This window comes from Vombatus ursinus, unplaced genomic scaffold (assembly GCF_900497805.2).
Source record: "Vombatus ursinus unplaced genomic scaffold, bare-nosed wombat genome assembly UNPS02014839.1, whole genome shotgun sequence".
Lineage (NCBI taxonomy): Eukaryota > Metazoa > Chordata > Mammalia > Diprotodontia > Vombatidae > Vombatus > Vombatus ursinus.
This window is the reverse complement of record NW_020954617.1, coordinates 4,315,319-4,327,655: the sequence shown is the minus strand read 5'-3', so window position 1 is coordinate 4,327,655 and position 12,337 is coordinate 4,315,319. Positions and strand designations below refer to the sequence as shown.

The 12,337-nt window shown below is 39.5% G+C and overlaps 1 pseudogene; it reads right to left on the bottom strand.

Moving 5' to 3' along the window:
- Positions 1-3,407: 3,407 nt before the first annotated feature.
- On the bottom strand, positions 3,408-4,440 carry LOC114026436 (annotated as a pseudogene).
- Positions 4,441-12,337: the final 7,897 nt, after the last annotated feature.

The following is a 12,337-nucleotide window of genomic DNA, read 5'->3' as shown; positions in this document are numbered from 1 at the left end:
TAAGCCATTATTTGACATTATAATATAAAAAATTTTCCCCCTTAGCACATTTTCTCTTCTAATTTATGTTTTGCCTTCAAAATTTCTTCACATAGCTGAACATGGTCAAGTCGCACCTACTTTGCTAATGTGTGGCAAGTGTGTCTCTGACCCACTATACCAAAGCAAAATTAGCTATCTTGTAGGATTCTGACAGTCTCCTCTTAGAGTGAAATTGGTTTTGATTTTGCTTTTTGTACTGACAACGATATGACAGCATCAATCACCCCTTTTCCAGTAAACTAATACAGGTATCTAATAATTTAAGTATTGTTGTGGTTTGTAACAATAAAATGGAATGACCACATTTCTATTTCTTTGGAAGCACACATTGCTAACAGAACAATATCCCAATGGTTGTAAACTGGGGGCCTCAAAATGAAGTATCATGGCAAAGACATATTAGGCCTCCTAACTTCTGTCTCATGCAATTTGCTCATGAGGGCACTGATGACTACCAGGGAGGCAAAGAGTTCTACCTAGAACGAAACTCTAAGAATATGAATTGTCTGGGCTATGCATGTTCCTTTCCTCACTAGTGGTGTTGGAAACTGTGGGAGACTGTGATCCTGTGTATATGGTTGCAGACTTTTTCTTGTTATGTACATTACTATTTTGTTTAATTTAATACTTTTACTATGGGTTAATGTGTCCTCTTATTTGGCCTGGTAAAGTAAAAGTATCAGTCGGATGGTTATGAGCTGTGGTTTTAAATATATTACCCAAAGAATGTCATGAACCTGGGTATAATTTTCAGGGCTAACATTAGAGAGAAGACCAGACCACATTGGCAATATGGTCTTTGCATTGGAACATCTCAGAGTACCTCCGTTATTACTGAGAAGTTTTAAGGCATTTATCTTGTAGATGAGTAAAAACAGTGTAACTATTTTACTCCTGGTTTAAGAAGAAAATTCAGCAAAATCAGTAGAAATCGAAACATGAACTTTGAGCACTAGGCCACTAGTGAAACTGACATAATACTTCCTCTTTCAGGGATATAATTTTGTAAGCAAAGACTTATGATTTTAAGTAAAAAGATAAGCAGAAGAGATTGCTCAATCAATAATAGTATATAAAGTCATATTTCATATAGAGAATCTCCTTCAGTTTCTTAAGAATTGATTTATCTAAGTGAGGAAAGGGGCAACTAGGTAGCACAGTGGATAGAGTGCTCGGCCTGGAGTCAGGAAGACTCATCTTCCTGAGTTCAGATCTGGCCTCAGACACTTACTAGCTGTGTGACCTTGGACAAGTCACTTAACCCTGTTTGCTTCAGTTTCCTCATCTGTAAAATGAGCTGGAGAAGGAAATGGCAAACCATTCCAGTATCTCTGTTAAGAAAACCCCAAATGGGGTCACCAAGAGTCAGACACAACTGAAAATTAAAAGACAAGTGAGGAAAAAGAAAAAGGAAAGCATATGTCATAAGTATGCCCCAGGTTAATAAGATATTTTGGATTAAGCAAACAAAAACTGACACAAAGCCCTTCTTCTATTTTACCTACAAATTATTCCTGAATCATAAAATTCTCAAACTGAAAGGTGCCAAAAGATGTTATTCAGTATGTCTTCCTGTTTTTAAAGCATCACATACACGTTTATTTATTCTTTTCTTGAATAACCTTACTTACACATAAATTGGTCCATCTGCACAAAAATCTTCAGTGGCTCCTTACTGTCTCTTGAGTAAAGTTCTACCCTTTGCATGGTATTATAGGCTATTTATAATCTGGTATCACTAATTTTCTTGCTTTATCTCATATTACTCCTCTCTAACCAACATGAGCAAAATCTGACGCTTGAGCACACATTCTGCCTTTCTGTCTCCTTACTTTTGCTCCCACTGTTCCAAAGTCCTGAAATATCTTCCTCTCTCCTTCACCTGTTGAGGTCCTAATCACACTTTAAAACCCAATTCACATCTTCCATAGTACCTTTTCTGGTAGTCTTACTCAGTAAGTACTTATCCCTCTTTCCCCCAAATTCTTCACATAGCATATTGTTTTGCATCTCTCTAATGAGTTTATCATGTAATATTGTTATAGTTATCTATATTTGTGTCTTTCTTCTTTACTAGACTGTAAGTTCCATGAGGGCAGGGGACTATATATTACCTAAATTTCGTACCTCCTTTGTGCCTGGCCTGATGCTCTGCACAAAGTGTGCTTTCGAAAATAAATGAATGAATATCCCCAATGAAGATTTCATGATTTATCCAGCTCTTCTTTTCCACCTCAATCCTGGCCTGCATGTTTTCTAAAAGTGCTAAATATGCTATTCTCTCTGCTGAGTGACTAAAATAATTTTGTCTTATGAGGACTGGATCTATAATATTATGTCTTTTAATAGATAATTTATAATGTAATTATCTTTTGATCATCCCAATGGACCTACGTAGTGATTGTAGAAGATCAAATTTGTTAAATTGTATTTCAGTAAATTAAGGGTTGAAACTAGGCTTAAATGGGGTCTAATTCTCCTAATCAAGTTCAAGAGCAGATTTACGTGAATTTGTGTCATGTAGTCCTGGTTATAGATGCCACCAAAGCCAGGGACAGGTCCATTTGTGGACATGGAACCTGATGTTCTCCAGTTCATACTGAAAGGTTCCGAATTATTATAATAATTCCCATTCAGGAAGCTTGATTTAGCTAGCCACAGAGGCCTTGGATAGGACTGAGCAATTTTTTCTCTTGACATTAATCAATAAGTAAGGTTTGAATATTAAGAAATTTTTCATACCAAACTATGTGTACCCAGTGCCTAAGCTAATCCATAGATGTAAATTAGTAAACTATATTAAGGTCAATCTTTTTTTTTTTTAAAGATTAAATATTTCATATTTATTGACAACAAAAAATAGGAGGAGGTAGGTCTGGTTAGCAGCACAGGTTAAATTTCAGAGGCCATATTTGGGACCCAGCAAGCCCTCTTTTTCTCCCATTCTCCACTTCAATCAGACCCAAAAGATCCCTTCACTATTGCCAAAGGTGTCCTCCATGCCCTCCCCCCCTTTCAACCAACAGCATTTGTCTGGGAATCAGAATATTCCAAGGGCCTCCCAGAGGGAAGGGAGGGGTGGGGTGTGCTACCTGCCCACTGTATTTATTTATTTATTTTTTTTTTAGGCAATTGGGATTAAGTGACTTGCCCAGGGTCACACAGCTAGTGTCAAGTGTTTGGTCTGAGGCTGGATTTGAACTCAGGTCCTCCTGACTTCAGGGCTGGTGCTCTATCCACTGCGCCACCTAGCTGCCCGCTGTCCACTGTATTTAAAAAAGACTTCGGGAAAACTGTTAGGTCGGGCTACCCCCCCCCCCCCAGGGCTGGTGGTCTGGGAGGGAAGGCCCCTGCCTGCCCCCGCCTCAGAGGGTCTTGCCTCTGCCCTCTGAGATGACATCCTCAGTCCGGGCACGCATGTACCACTCCATCCAGGCAAACCATCATAGACGGCCACATCAGGCTTGCCACAGAGATAGGCATCCAGGGCTACGTGGCAGGCAGTGACGCCTGAGCCTCAGGTTGCCACCAGTGGCTTGGAGAGGTCCATCTTCTCCCGGAACAGTTTTTGGATGGCCTCGGGGCTCTTCTCCAGGCCCTCCTCAGTCAGGAAGTCGATGAAGGGGATGTTCAAGGTGCCAGGGATGTGGCCAGGCTCGACGCCTTCCCGGGGTTCGGGCTCAACACCCCTGAAGCGCCCTTGGGCACGGGCATCTACCACCTGGAACTGGCACGATTCGATGTTGTCCTTGATCTCTTCCTAAGTCTTCACAAACTTGGGGTTTGGGCTGGCCTGGAACTCCGCCTGAAGTGGGCAGGCTGGGCCCGAGCTCATCGGGTAGCCCTCCCGCCTCCACCTCCGTAGCTCTCCATCCAGCAGTGAGACAGGCCGAAGGCCCTGAACATCCACCACAGTCGGGGGGCGCAGAAGCTGCCCTGGTCGCTGGCGTCGTACACCACCACGTGGCTGCCGTTCCCCACCCCCAGCTTGCCAACATACTCCGCAAACTGGGCAGCGGCGGGCAGCATGTGCTCATAGGGGGACGTGCGGGCCCTGCAGAGGTCGAGGTCGAAGAAGGCCGCCCCAGGGATGTGGCCTTCTTCAAACTCCTGCCGGGGGTCTCGCTGCTGCGTGGGCAGGTACCACAAGGCATCCAGCAGCGTCGGCGACTGGGCCTCCTTCAAGGACTTAGCCACCCACTCGGCCCATACCAGAGCTCCGAAGGGGCATCGTGCGGCCATGACGCAGGGCTCGGGGCCAGCTTCGGTCTGACCCGAGGCCTCCTGGGACCCTCAGGATGCAGGATGGGCCGGCCCAGGCTGGAGGCGTCTCCGCCCCTTCCCCTGCCACAGCGACGCCGGTGGACTGGGCCCTGAGCGCAGGGAGGAGGGATCCAAGGGCCGGCCGGCCAGCGCGAGGGAGGACCGAGGCCTCACGCCAATCTTTTGCATGGCATCGGTGTCAAAGAAGTTACAAGACCAATCCTTATCCCATCTGACCAGCACCCAGTTGGGACTTGTTAGGATGGGGACAGCTAGTTCTCCTTGAGCTTTTTTCATGGTCCTAACACTACTGTGAAATTCCAATTAAACTGCAAATTCAGGGTCTCATTAACTCAAATCACTGAGGTGTATCTACATACCTCTATACCTCCAAGATTATCTCAAATGTGGATGTATATTGCACTACCCAGCTAAAACTTGTGGAAAGTTAGACATTTTTGTAATATAGATTAGAGTGTTGCGTTTAATTTTGACCAAGAACTGTTATGCAAGTAATTTTTATTCTTTTTTTTCTGAACAGTATGATATTATGAAAATAAATTTTATTGGCATAACTCATTTATTACAAAACCATTCTTATATCTTATATATTTACAATAATTTTATAAGTGAAAACAGAAATGTTTATGTAGAAATATGTATTTTGAATCAAATTATGCAAATTGAACACTTGTAAGCTGCTAATCAGGATTCCTCTGCTAAATATTTAATAGAAGAAAAAAAAGTTTTCAATTTTTAAAGACTTATTAAAAAGAAAACCAAGAGGATAAACTAATGAGACAGAAGGCCCAGTTCTAAAATGCACACAATTTGGTAGTTGATGAGAAGATGAAGGGTAGACTCTAAGTGCCTGGTTAATAGGGAGGACAAACTGATGTGCTTGATTCCAGTGCAGTGGTCATAGGTCAGATTGCTGAGTGTTGAAGGTTTTTTTTAATTACTAGGATTAACTGGGGAATGGTTGATTGTAGGCCAAATTCCAACATCATGTCAGATGGTGCAAACAATGAAAAAAACTGAATTCTAATTACATAGCAGTTAGAATGACTGTATCTTTAACACCATGACAAAGATAGTTCAGAGTCAGAAAATTCTGGTTTTTAGTGTAGCAGGAAGAAACACTAGATTTGCAATCAGAAACCTAGATTCTGGCTCTTGCCATGTGACCCTGAGTAAATCACTCATCTTCTCTGGGCCTCAGTTTCTTCAGCTGTAAAATGAGAGCACTGAAATAGATCAAGGGTTCTTAACGTAGGGTTTTAAAAAATATGTTGATAACTGTATTTCAATATAATTGATTTCCTTTGCAATTCTTATGCATTTAAAAACATGATTCTGAGAAGGAGTCTGTGGTCTTTACCATATTGCCAAAGAGATCTATGGCACAAAAAAGGTTAAGAAATTCCAAACTAAATGATCTCTAAGGTCCTTCCTGACTCTAAAAACCCAATCCTTTCATCCTTGCAGGTAACTGAAGGCAAGCAAGGAGGGAAAAAGCCCATCTTTTAATTTGTTACTGTGATGTGGTAGGTTGTTGGTTATGAAAATGACTTTGAATATATACAGGTACTCTCTGGGAGTACAGTTAACATTCCCTGTTAACCTGCTACAGTTTGATGTTGGGTCACCCTCTGAGCAGCATCTAAGTGTCAGAGCTGGTAGTTCAATGTAAGAGTCTAACTTGAGGGCAGTGATAGGTTCTCCTGGCTAATTTAATGAACTCCAGTAAAGAATGTGGGAATATAGGTGGAGGAGGATCTCAATCAGGAAATATATGGAGAGGAAAATTGAACAAATCAATGAATTTTTTCAGCAGTTTAAGACTTTTGCTTTCCTTTCTGTCCCCCTCCCTGCTCCTCAAATTCTTTCCTACCTTTCCTTTTTGTCAAATATGCTACACAGTGAAAAACAGTGTGAAAATTTCTTTTGTGTATTCTCAATTAATTCCCAGATGTTATCATCTTCCTATTTAAGTGAAGTCCTGAGTGACAGTTTAGCTAAACTATAAATCTAGATTGATGTTTTTAAAAAAGTTTGTATAATCTAGTTGCTTCTATGTCTAACAATCCAGGGATTCATTGTGTTTAATTAGTTTTCAAAGAAAAAATAAAAAATTAAGGTTCCACCTCTTTTCCTTCTTGTCCTATTATGGATTCTCATTTAAACCAAGTGGTGAGATTCCAACCAGAAACTCTAACAAGAACCTTCTAAATGTTAGATAAGAAGATCAAAATATGAGAACTAGACATGGATGGAAAATTTGAGTGTTACATAACAATGCTTTTTTCTCTTACTCTTTAAAGAATATAAATTCTGCTCCCTTTTGACAAAGCTGGTTCTAGTAGGCTTTTGGAGAAGCCCATTAATGAAAATTACACTTGTGATAGTGTGGCCATTGTAATATCTTTTCTAGCCCTAAGATGAATAGATGCACATCACATGCTGACTCATTTAAAAAAAAATCAAATTGAATTCTTTTTAGCACTAGAAATGACACAAGATTGAACTTTTTATTTTTTCCCATGGTACCAAGGATAGGAATACCATGTTAGACTTCTCTGTCTCTGAAAGCAGTGCTATTAACTCCGTCATCCAGGTGTCAATGCATGATTTAATATTGCCTAGCAACTCAGGGCTCACTAGGAACACTGAAACCATGGATCCTGTGGGGCTTTCTCCTAACTAGAAGCTACTTTGCCTGGGTGGAAAGAGTAATTCCCTGATGTTCCTTTTCAAAATTCTAATTACATTAACTCCTTCCTTACTCTATAATCCGTGGAGTTTCATGAATATAAGAATACAGAAATTGCTTTGCTGGTTATTTGAATGGCGTACAGCAGTGGTGTCAAACTCAAATAGAAATAAGGTCACCAAATTATATACAAGGATCCCTACAAGCCACATATTGACTTAGAAAATCACATATCATCTATGTTTTATTGTATTTTTATTTATTTCATTAAATATTTACCAGTTACATTTTAATCTAATTTGGGCTACGTTAGGGAGTGTTTCAGGCAGCATGTTTGACACCTTTGGCTTACAGTATTTGATTTTGTCACTATGTTTTGGCTTGAAAAGGAATGAACCCATCCAATCTCATGGTTTTATGTATAGCATTTCCCTATTTTCAAATTTTTAAGATACCCTAGATATAAGATGTAGAACTTCTTTTCACTGATAAAATTAGGAACTTAGAATGTAATAGAAAGTAGCCTATTGAGATTAGAGGTTTGGCCAACCAGTTGACTGATATGAAAGATGTTTGAGATTGTGAGAAATCTCAGTATAGTATGATAAACTCAGATTCCAGTTATCTTAATAAAAAGTTTCATTCTCATATGTAATGTTGTTTTCAGATAAATCCTGATGTAATTTAATCTGCTAATGCCATATTGGATACTACTTTGAATGCTCTATTAAAAAAATCTAAGAAGTAGGATATAGGAACAGTGTTTACTAAACTGATACTCTATTTAGAATATTATTTTTACCCCAATGGCAGAAAGGTGAGATGGAAGGGTATGATTTTTTTTTGTAGTGTCAACCTTATATAAGGCTAGGTATGTTCCAGATTTCCAGAGTAGCTATTTATGTCTTTGTCAAGCATTTATTTGTCCAAACCTATTTTTGAAATCATTTTTGTTTTTGTTTCATGTGTTGAAGCAGACAATCTACTCATGTATCAAGGGCATCCTTGAAAAAGGTATGGCAAAGGAATAGGTAGCTTTATACAATTGATAACTTGTAGCAGGTCACACCTTTACAATAACACAGTTGACTAAATGGTGCTGCAAATATGGAATCCCTTTGTATTTACCATTTGTTGACTATAAAAAGTATTTAATTTGGCAGAGCATAATGTCGCCTTAACAGCTCTCCTTCAAGATGGCTCTCCTTCAAGGGGCACAGAACATGCAAGGAAAGCTTCAAGATGATATGTCTTATATATGTTAAAATCATATAAAAGAGATAACTGTTCAATAACCTTCTGATGAATAACATCCAGTGAGCCTAAAACAGGGAGAGGCTGTTCGGGGCACAGCTCAGATGGGAGAATTAGGGGATTTCCTGTAGATAGCTTGGTGTGCAGGTAACATTATGCTGATTGTGTTCAGCCCTGGAACCCAAGAGAATCTCCAAAATGAGATCCAGAATGGCTCAAAAGGAAAAGCTTAACTACATTCAAAGGAAAAAAAATGAATGCTTATTACCTAGAAAAGGCTGTGCAGTTAGATAGACAGCTCATTTTACTGGTTCTTCAGTGTATGTATCTTGTCAGATACCATGAACTTGGCCCTGAACTGAATAGGAGGAAAGTGAACTGGATTGCCTTTGGGAAATTATATAGTGCTTTTTTTTTTCTTTGCTTTTTGGTGAGGCAGTTGGGTTTAAGTGACTTGCCCAGGGTCATACAGTTAGTAAGCATCAAGTGTCAGAGGCGAGATTTGAATTCAGGTCCTCCTGACTTCAAGGCCAGAGCTCTATCTACTGTGCCACCTAGCTGCCCCTGTATGGTGCTTTTAATGACACCAACCTTCTTCCTGAAACAAAGCCTCTTCTTTTTAAGTATTTGTCAGGTGATGCTGTATATCTCCAAGTCATGTAATACCACTTTCTCTAAAGAATTAAAATAGTGGTTCATCCATAGGGCAATGGAAAGGTACATGGTGGGCATCAATAGCCACATTACCAATGGAGAACTGCCCAAGAGAAATGGCACAAAGGGTATCATAAGAGGGATGTGTGATTGGGAAAAAAGAGGTGGGCTAGTCATGTAGTGAGAGGGAGGGATAATCTATAGAAAGCCTGGGGGTTCAACTAGTGTTAATGCAATGCCAAGAGATCTAGAGCCAGTCAGTCAACAACAATTATTTCAGCACTTAGGAGTGAAGCATGGTGCTAAAACACTGGGGATACAAAAAGGCCCTTGCCTTAAAGGAGCTCATATTTAAATGGGGGAAATAACATGTAAAAGAAAACTTCCAGTACATTTGTTGGACCTCTTGTGAGAGATTTATGAGAGGACATGAACAAAAGTCATCCAACAATAGAAATAGATAGGTTGAAGTCAAGGGTGTGTTGAAACCAGTTTGTACCATCTTATAAGAGATGATTATTAAATTTTCAAAGTGAGCATTTACATCTCAGAAATTGGCAAATACTACAAATTAGGCTTGATTTATTGTTTCGTTAATTGCTCAGACTTAAGAAAATTATGGAGAAAATCTTAATAAGGCAGATTAAATTTAAGTGTGTCATGAATACTTTTTTTTCCTTTGGAGAGCTGGTTGTTAAACATTTACCAGCATGCTCCTGGTTGTAATCTATAAGTTTAGATGGAGTATCACAGATTCACTTAAGTATAGAAGTTTATACATACTACTCAGTACCACTTCTTGCTAGCAAGGAGTTCTATAAATTTCACCATATGAATTTCATTCACTATATGAAGTATGTGTGTTCAGGCATTTTTCAGTTGTATCTGGCTCTTCTTGACCTCATTTGGGGTTTTCTTGGCAAAGATGCTGGAGTAGTTTGCCATTTCCTTCTCTAGCTCATTTTACAGATGAGGAAACTGAGGCAAGCAGGGTTAAGTAACTTGCCCAGGTTCACGCAGCTAGTAAGTATCTGAAGTCAGATTTGAACTCACAAAGATGAGTCTTCCTGCCTCCAGGCCCAGTCTGTATCCACTGTACCACCTAGCTACCCACTATATTGAAGTAGTTCTTCCTTTTATTTGTCCTAAACAATGTGAAGATAAGTGAATATAAAATCTTACACTTTGGTTAAAAAAGTCAACTTCACAAGTACAAGAGGAGGGAGGCATAGCTGGAATCTGAAAAAGATCCAGGGGTTTTAATGGACTGCAAACCCAAAATGAGTTAAATACAGTGTGATGTGATAGCCAAAAGTTAATCTGATCCTAAACTGCATTGAAGTGCATAGGGTCCAGGATTAGGGAACTGATACTGTCACAGTACATTGCCCTACTCTGGTCACATCTGGATAAACTATGTTTAGTTATGGCTATTACATTTTAGGAAGGTAGCTTCAAAGGACGGTTACCAGAATGTTGAAAGGTCTTGAGATCATATGGGGATTGGTCAAAGAAATTGATTGTTTAGTCTGGTAAAGAAAAGACATAGAAGGGACTTGTTTTACAGCATATGAAGGGCTTTCGTATGGTAGAGTAATTAGACTTGTTCTCTGTGGCTATGGAGGGCAGAAAAAGCAGCAACAGAGAGAAGATATACTTCCCAACAATTAGAGCAATCCCAAAGTGGGATGAGCTGCCTCATGAGGTAGCAGGTTCTGTCTTACTAGATATCTTCAAGGTAAGGGTGGATGAGCCTTATCAGTGTGCTGTAGAGGGGATTTCTGTTCATGTATGAGTTGGATTAAATGGTCTCTGAGGTATCTCCCAATTTTTAGATTCAGTGATTCTTTAAAATTGTCCTATTCAAGTTTGTGTCCCAATTCCCACCCCATGTTTTACTCCCAATCCTATTATGTTAGGATCTGGTACATGTGACTGTGTTCACTCCATCCATGCCATTCACATAATTTCAAGGATTTTGATCACATCCTGCTCAGATCTTGCTTTACAGACCAAAGAGTACACACTTTTTAGTTTGTCTCATACTTGCATCATTTTAGTTACTTTTTGAACTTTCTCAAGTTTCCTTATGTGTATCTTGAATTCTGCTAACCAAAACTACACCATGCATTCTAGATATTGTTGAATCATAAGGATGGGATGTCATTGTTTGATGATGCCCAACATTTTGTTGACCTATTTGGTCATACAGTATATTGGAGCCACATCCTCAGGAGCTCTCTACAATGACAATACTACTTTGCCTCTTCTGAGTTTTACCTGATAGCTGAGATTCATTCATTTAATTTTAGTCTAGATCATTTATACACAAGTGTATTGCCTTGTATGTGTTCACATTAAAAATCATTTGACTTTTTTTTTTGGCACATACACAGATTCTTATGATTTTCCCCCAATCCATCCTCATTAATTTGCCTTTCCTGTCACATGGAACACACTAACTTAGGAATTTTCACTTAATGATCCATCTTCTAGATCATTCCCAAAGTTCTTTGTGGTAAGAAGACCACAAACTGGGAATCAAGAAAACTGAATTCGAGTCTATGCTCAATTACTAACTAGATCTGTGACGTTGTGCAAATCACTTAACTACCCTAAATCTAACAGCTTTTCCATGAAGAGGTCGAATGAGATGATTTCCATGTATAAAATTCTGCTTGGCAGCTGGTAACCCACTGGGTGAGTGCTGGGCCTGGAGTCAGAAAGACCTGAGTTAACATTTGACTTCAGACACTTGATAACTACGTGATCTTGGGCAAGTCAGCCACTATTACCTCAGTTTCCTCAACTACAAAATGCATATAATAACAGCATCTACCTCCCAGGGTTCCTGTGAGGATCAAAGGAGACAACATTCATAAAGCACTTAGCACAGGTCCTGGCACACAGTAGATATTATGTAATGCCTATTTCCCTTCCCTTTCCCATGCTAAATAAGGCCTGTCTTAAGATTAGAACCTTACTATTTACATTCCTTCATTTAGAGAAGGAGTGGCCAATTTATCCCTACCTCTTGCTCCTTATGCCAAACCATTTTCTACTTATAACAAAACAATTTCTCTGATCCCACAGCAAAACTAAGTGATTTAGTTATTGTCATACAGCTTGTGTCTGAGGTGAGATTTAAACACTGGTCTTCCTGATTATAAGCCCAGCACTCTTTCCACTATTTAGTGCTACCACTTTTCCCTTCTCAAATAATTCCTAAGAATACTAGGAATGATTTTCCTGTGTAGACCATATTACCTTTCCCCTAACAGACTCTTTTTATTTTGTTTTATGATCTCATCCTTCATCATAAACTTCAATAGTTTATTTGTTATAGAAATGTGAGTCACTAGACTGTAAATTCCCCAGGTCCCCTTAGAAGCCTTTCTGTTGAACAAGGGT